Source organism: Eufriesea mexicana, unplaced genomic scaffold (genome assembly GCF_001483705.2).
Source record: "Eufriesea mexicana isolate 0111107269 unplaced genomic scaffold, ASM148370v2 scaffold2928, whole genome shotgun sequence".
In the NCBI taxonomy this organism is placed as follows: domain Eukaryota; kingdom Metazoa; phylum Arthropoda; class Insecta; order Hymenoptera; family Apidae; genus Eufriesea; species Eufriesea mexicana.
The window spans coordinates 755,877-762,905 of record NW_016911035.1 but is presented as its reverse complement, the minus strand read 5'-3'; positions in this window follow the sequence as shown (position 1 = coordinate 762,905).

The window sequence follows — 7,029 nt, the reverse complement described above, 5'->3', positions numbered from 1 at the left end:
GGCGTCTTGCCGTTCGGTAATTGCGGACGAGTCGCTAAACATGCAACGACATTCTCGAGCACGCGATCCGTCTCCGAGCTGCTTGCCTTCTACCTGGCAGATCGGCGAAACGAGCTGGAAGAAGAAGGAAGAGAGCAACGGAGACAGACGCGGCTGACCGACGAGAGTCCAGCCGGAGAGAAGGCGCAGGAACATCGTAAACTTATTCGACAATCGTCTGCACGCACGTGCAACGCGCGCGGAACGCACGATTCCGATGCATTCGTTCGGTACAGGCCGCGCGGTCGATCATCCGATTTACCCGCGATCTCGCCTCGTCTTTTCGATCGTTTGCCCAAATATACCTACGAGGATCGAGATTTTCTAATCGTTCCACGCCTCGACCGAGAGGCGTGGATTCGTGTGTCGGCACGGTTGCGCAACGAACATAAACTCCGCCCAAAAATTCGGTGAACGCTCGAAACGGCGAGTGAAGCGGTGAGCTTCTCGGTACTCTCGCGGGATGTATAGGTATCGGCGACGAGACGTTCTTCGGTGGCATAGGAGAAGAGGAATCGAAGGAACGGAAGACGAGAGGACTCGCGGAATAGTGTCTGGATGGAAGGCGAGAGCGTGGAGACGCGTCACGCGACACAGGCGGGTATCCGAGGAGAGATTCGGCATTGGGCTGGAAGGGAGGCTGCGGGAGGTGGAGGAAGAAGGTCGAGGGAGCGAAGGGGGTAGCTGAGAGATGGCGAGTTCTTATTACGACGTGGCCGTTCGTCGTCCAATTAGAGCCGTCTAATTGGAGGCTCGTGGAGGCGCGGGGATGACGGAAGTGGCGATAAGGCCGGGTGCAAGCCGTCACGGTGCAACCACCGGACGAAAGAACGATCCGAGGAGAAGGCCGGACTTGTGGCACGACACACCACGGTCGAACCGTGCGCGTACACACCAGTGACGTATCCGAACGTATGCGGCCCTCACAGAGCGAACCGAGGCGCGAATATAAATCACGCCGCGTTATACCCGAGCGTGTGGCTATACCGCGGCTGTTTCACGCACGCATGCATATACGTACACGCACGCTGCCGCGCCGCACGCCGCACACGCCATACGCCTCACGCACACGTTTCGCTATCCTCCGCGATCGCGATGTTTCTCCTCTCCTTCCGCCTCTACCTTTCGCCCTTTCTTTTTCCCTTCCTTCGCCATTTCTCTTCCCTTCCGCTACTTCTTTCCTCCTCGCCCCGTTCCCCCGCGCCCTCTTACGTCCTCCTCCGCTTTTTCCACCGCCAGTCCGAGGAACGCGTTTGCATCCCGCGAGAGCACGATTCGTTCGCGTTCCTCCCGAGTGGGTCGTCCACCGTGTGCTAATTTGCACAATTTGCCGCGGCGAACGACGACCGATACGACCGGTTGTATACCCAGTCCCGTTTACCTATGCACTCGTCTATGCACGCATGCATGCACGGTGTACCTTTCGCAGGCGTGTGCCAGCACGAGAGGAGAGCCAAGAGCTTGGAAGCGAGCGGACGAGCGTGCGCGATCCCTGATATTTGCTCCGGCGCGAATAAAGGAACCGGCTCGTTTTCCTTGTCACTTACCTCGCGTTCGTGATCCAGAGAGGGAACGGAACGGAAAAGATACGACACGGGGCAGAGGGAGAGGAGGAGAGAACGGATGGATACGCGAGGGCGAATTAAAACGAGAAAGGAGAGGACGGTGGTTCGCGGTCGTGCAACTGGATGGGAAGAGGAGAGAGAAGGAGAGATGCCCGTGTCCTGTCTTTCGAGCTGTGGGATATTCGCTGGCTCGTTGCATGAATAATTAAGATTATGTTTCGGTATCGGCCGTACCCTAGCACCGACTGGCCCATATACACGCGCGTAGAGCCCACAGCGAGCCGATACGCGCGTTAAGGATTACGAACCAGATACGATTATACTTGGATACATTGCCATAAAGATTTTAAACGATCCCAATAATTTCCACGGACTTTTAATACGGTCAAGAGTAAGATATAAGCGCGGTAATTAATTCTCGACTCGCTTTTAACGTGTACAACTGGTAATTTATATCTGCCTCCGTAAGAAGCGGTTTAAATTTTCCCGGTCTATTATATCCGGCCGCGGAGATCGTTTAACGTTCGCGTCGAAAAATTCTCGATCGGTCGTTTGCGCGGTTTTAATTACGCTCGGGATAAACTCTGCCAGCGCACCGCGCTTTGACGGCGCGCAGAGAGACGCGAAAAAAGGAACGAGACTGCTCGCCGTCCATTACGCGATCCGGTGATGTATGGTGCGAAACGACGTAGGCAGCTATCTATCGCCTTCACCCGTGTACGCGGCCGCGGTCGCGCCACTTGCACGGTTCTCCGTCTCGAAACGCGCTTCGATCCACCGACCGACCGACCGACCTCCATCGACCACCTGTCCGCTAATCCTACGATATTCCGACCGCATGCCAGATACGCGTTACTCCTCTCGCGTCCTCGTCGTCCTCCTCGTCGTCGTCGAAGTCTCGGTTCGTTTCCTCGCCGCTCCGTTACCTTTCCATGCCATTTTGTTCCTTTATCTATCCGACCATCGTTCATCGTTACCTCCGCGTCTGCGTATAGGCGCGAAAGAGAGAGAGAGAGAGTGAGGGAGCGCGAGGCTTTTGGAGAAACGATAACGCTTCCGAGCGAGGCGTTGAGGCTTTAGTAGGTCATCGAAGAATGGTAGATACGGACGAAAGCGAGAGAGAAAGTGCGAGATATAGGAGAGAGAGGTCGAGACGGAGCGCGTAGTTATCTGCATTCCGGTTTACCGAGAACCTATGCACCTGAGATGCATAACTCCGGCCGTGGTGCGTGGAGCGCGGGGAGAAGTGAAACGCATGCCGGGAGAGGGAGACAGAAAGGGAACTGACCATTTTCACGATGCATTAAGAAACGTTTTATAGTCGAGGGTTGCGCAAAATAATTCTTCGCGAACCGCAATCGCCTTTCGATGGGATATTTATCGTCCTCGCTGTTTTCAAAACACCGCCGTTAAATCATGGACATACGCCGCATTCTTCGACGCACGAGTTGGCCTCGCCCTTGTTCCAACGAACCGAGAAAATTGCCGAAGCCTGGTGTCATTTCGAACCCCGGTGGCAAATCGTTTCCAAGGACGGCAAATCGTTTCGAAAAACTTCTCTGTTTTCTCCCTGTCTCCTCCTCCTCCTCCTCCTCCTCCTCCTTCGAATTCCGCAGAAAAGAAATTCCCTCTTTTTCTCCTTTTTTGGCCAAACAACCACCGTACCACGGTTTTGCGTACCCTTTCCTCCTGCGATTCCACGGCCGATACACCTCGACTACTCTCTTCCACTCCGGCACGGACGAACGAGCGTGCATCGCGCTGAGCGCGCGCGCGACCGCGGATACGATGCGATGCTATCGCTAATTGCGGCTCGCTATCTCGCAAACACAAACGATGCTCGTGACTTACTCGTAACTCGACGTTTCGCGATTTCCCTCCTCGATCCGCGCGACGCGGCTTTTCTCGCTACGAGCGCGAGAATCGTTGGATTTTTCCCTTCGCGGAGGATCCAAGACGCGTGCGCGCGAACGTACCAGGGAGCGGGAAAAGCGAAGTATCCTCGGAGGAGTATCTCGCGGCGGCGGGTGGAAGCTAGGTGAAACGACGTCGGTTTGGCGAATCGCCTACGCGAGTGGGAAGGAAACGTAAGAGAGGAAAAGAAAAAATACGATTCTCTTCGACTCGGCTGGCTTTCTCCGGCATGTCGGCGTCGGTGATACAGGAATTCTGTTACTCCCGGGAAAGGGGAAGGTTGGAGGCCTCTCTTTCGCCGTGATTTCTGGGACGATACACACTCGACCGCTTGTCGTCGTGGATGGAACGAACGTGCACCGCACAGCGCGACGCGATCCTATCGGTAATTGCGACCGGCTGTACCCGGCGGGAGTACAAGAAGGAGACGACAGCGGGCGGTGGAAGAGAGTGGCGGAGAGAGAGAGAGAGAGAGAGAGAGAGAAAGAGAGAATTCGATCGACCGGCGATTTACGATCGAGGGAAATTTGCTGAAAGCCAATTGGGCGCGATCGGGCACACGCGCGCGAAGGAAAGCGAAACGAGCAATAAGTATAGTAGGCGAGGCGGAAAAGAGAGCAGATCGCGTATGGCCTAAAGTCGGACGAGGCCTGGCGTAACGTAATAGTCGCAGGTGCAGTTTGACACGGCAAACTGGTATGCTGATGCAATTAGCGGAACTTACATCTATTCTGTCTCTACTACGCCTATCTGTATAAGCATAAACCGCGAGTGGCGAGAGTGGTACGGCGCGTGTAACGATAAGGTAAAGCGACCGTGCAAACGGAGATGGAGAGAACGATAAGGCGGCTAAGCAGGGCGGAGGAGAGAAAGAATGGGATGAGGGGCTGCGCAAGAGTGCTAGAGAGGGAGAGAGAGAGAGAGAGAGAGAGAGAGAGGCAGAGCGAATTGCGCTGTTTATTAACGTGTGCCAACGGAGCGTGTCTGTCATGTAGGTTGGTGGGTAGTAGGTTGGCCGGTAGGTAGGTTGGTAGGTGAGAGCAGCGATGCCGATCGAAGGAGGCTGCTCGCTGCCGATGGTGTTGTCGCTGTCGGCGCGATCGCTGCCGTTGCTGAAAGCAACGTTTCCACGTACCTACGTGCCCCCCTTGTATGCGTGTCCTCGCTTCGATTCGCTTTAATTAGAGCAAGTTCGTGTTTACACAAAGATACGCCGCTACGAGCCGCGGGAAAAATCCGCGAGGCGCGATCGCATTGAATCTGCCACGCCGTACTTTATTCTCCTCGTCGAGTCGAGTCGTCGCGGTTCTCCCTGCAGCGGGAGCTCGCCTAATTATTTCGGAATTCCGTGCTTACGCGTACCACCGACCAGCCGCTGCTCGTTATCCTCACCGAAGCTCCGGTCGCGAGGATCCGCGAGAATAACGCGTCCGCGCGTATATTCTCCGGAACGATGCGACGGTTTGGCGGAATGCGAGGTAGGCGAAGAACGATGGACCGTGATCGATCGATTAACGGGATCCAGGGCGACCTACGGCACGTTCGATGACTAATTGGACGACTCGCGTATTCAGAGTAGAAAGAGATTCATCGGTGGCCACGTTTGGTTCCGCGGATTAACTTTTGCCCACGGGACGGCCGGACAATGAGGGAACGATCGATTAACGGTGTTGCCGACAACCACGATTCGTCAGCGAGATCGCCGGCGAGTGATCGGCGAAATTCGACTCATCGCGAGCGTATACGCTCGTATCGCGCGATATAAAGCACCGACCGATCTCTTTTCCTCTCGTTTTCTCCCTTTTCTCGCATCGAGACTCGATCCATCTCGCCGAGACTCACGAGCAGCAACCGAGAACTATTCGCTGGATTATCGAGCGCAGCCAAGCGGAGCTGTAATTAGCGTGCCATGATCGTGCGAAATTTTCGCGAGCGAGAAAACCCATTCGCGCGGTTATTATTAAGCGGTACGCGATTCGGCGAAGATTTCGCGAATACTCTCGCGCTTATTACCGCGCTGCGTCCGTAATTGCGGCGTCTCGGATACCTCGGGAAATTTCAACCATCCCTCGAGAGATCCTTTATCCTTTCGCGCCGAGTGTCTCCTCGCGTCTATCGCCGATCCTAACGCTGTTGGTCGACGCCGTCGCGGTCGCGGTCGCCGATCGGCGCGGTCGCGTCGAAGGCTGTAAAACGGTGATGGACTAATTATCGTAGCGATAAGAATTACGCTGGAAAATCTGCGTGACTACTTTTCGCGTGACGCTAAGCGGTCCCGAGATTACGGTATGCCGCGTTTTAATGGTCCGCGAGCATTAGCGCAGACCACTTACCTGCCCATAAAAACACCGGACATTACATCGTATCCGACAATTTTATCGTTCCTCGGAACGACGGGTCGAGAGTTTCTCCGCAAGAATGTCTCGCGAATCCTGGACGATCGGTTCTCTCGCCGATTCCCTCGCGTAGAAACGCTTCGAGCGCGGAACATTCGCTCGTTCGATCGGATCCGCGCGACGATTTCGACCGAGATCGTCGTCCCGCGCGTCGATCCGGCGAGTCCTGCCGGTCTTGCGAGAAAAATCATCGCCGAGAGACTGTTTACAGGCAAAATCGCGCGTCGGGCAATCGATCAATCGATTCTCTAGGCGTTGCAGGTTATTACGTGAAAAATTCTTGTAGCTCCGATAGCTTCTCGCCGCGGGAGGGTTCGGACCCCCAGCGTACACCTCCCTCGCGCACCTCCTTCCACCGGTCTTTCCTCTTTCTTTCTTTCATCTTTCACCCATCAACGATCCTCATCTATCTCTTCCCTGCTCGTTGCCGACCATCATTCTAGCTCGAATCCTTCTACCCGGCATCCTTTCGCTCTATGTCTCTTTTTTCCCCCTCTTCCCATCCTTCTCCGAGCTATCGCGCCATGCAGCATCCACTCTGCCTCTCGTTTTCTCTTCCTATTCCCTCTATCCTTCAGCCTCTCTCCGCGCTTCTTATCCTCCTCGCTTTCCGGATACTGTTTCACCTATCGTCTCACCCTTCGTCTCGCGCATCCCCCCCTCGGTGCTTCTCTCCCTTTTCTCGGCTCGATTTCCCTTTTTTGAAGAGAAACGGGAAACTCTCCAACGATTCTCGTTTCTTCCCCGCGTTACCGTTTCCCCGATGACTCGCGTCGTCGCTGCACGTTCGAGAAGAGCCGAAAGGGTTGCGGCGGAGCGGAATAGCGCGCGGCGAGCGCGCAACCGCACGGAAAGCCAAAGCGATAGAACATGATTTATCCGTTGGTCGCGATTTTTATCGCCGCCGCCACCGCCGCTTAAAGGTTACAGTTACGACGTTGGAGATTGGTCGATTGGTTCGCGGTGTAGGCAGCACGCGCGCGCGCGCGCGCGGGCGCAGTCTTCGCGCGATATTTACGCGCGTTCGAACGACTAGAATCGAGCGCGATAGCGGAGATCTCGCGGCCTCGCCTTATCTCTATCGGATACCGGTGCACGAGTTTCGTAATTGTCTC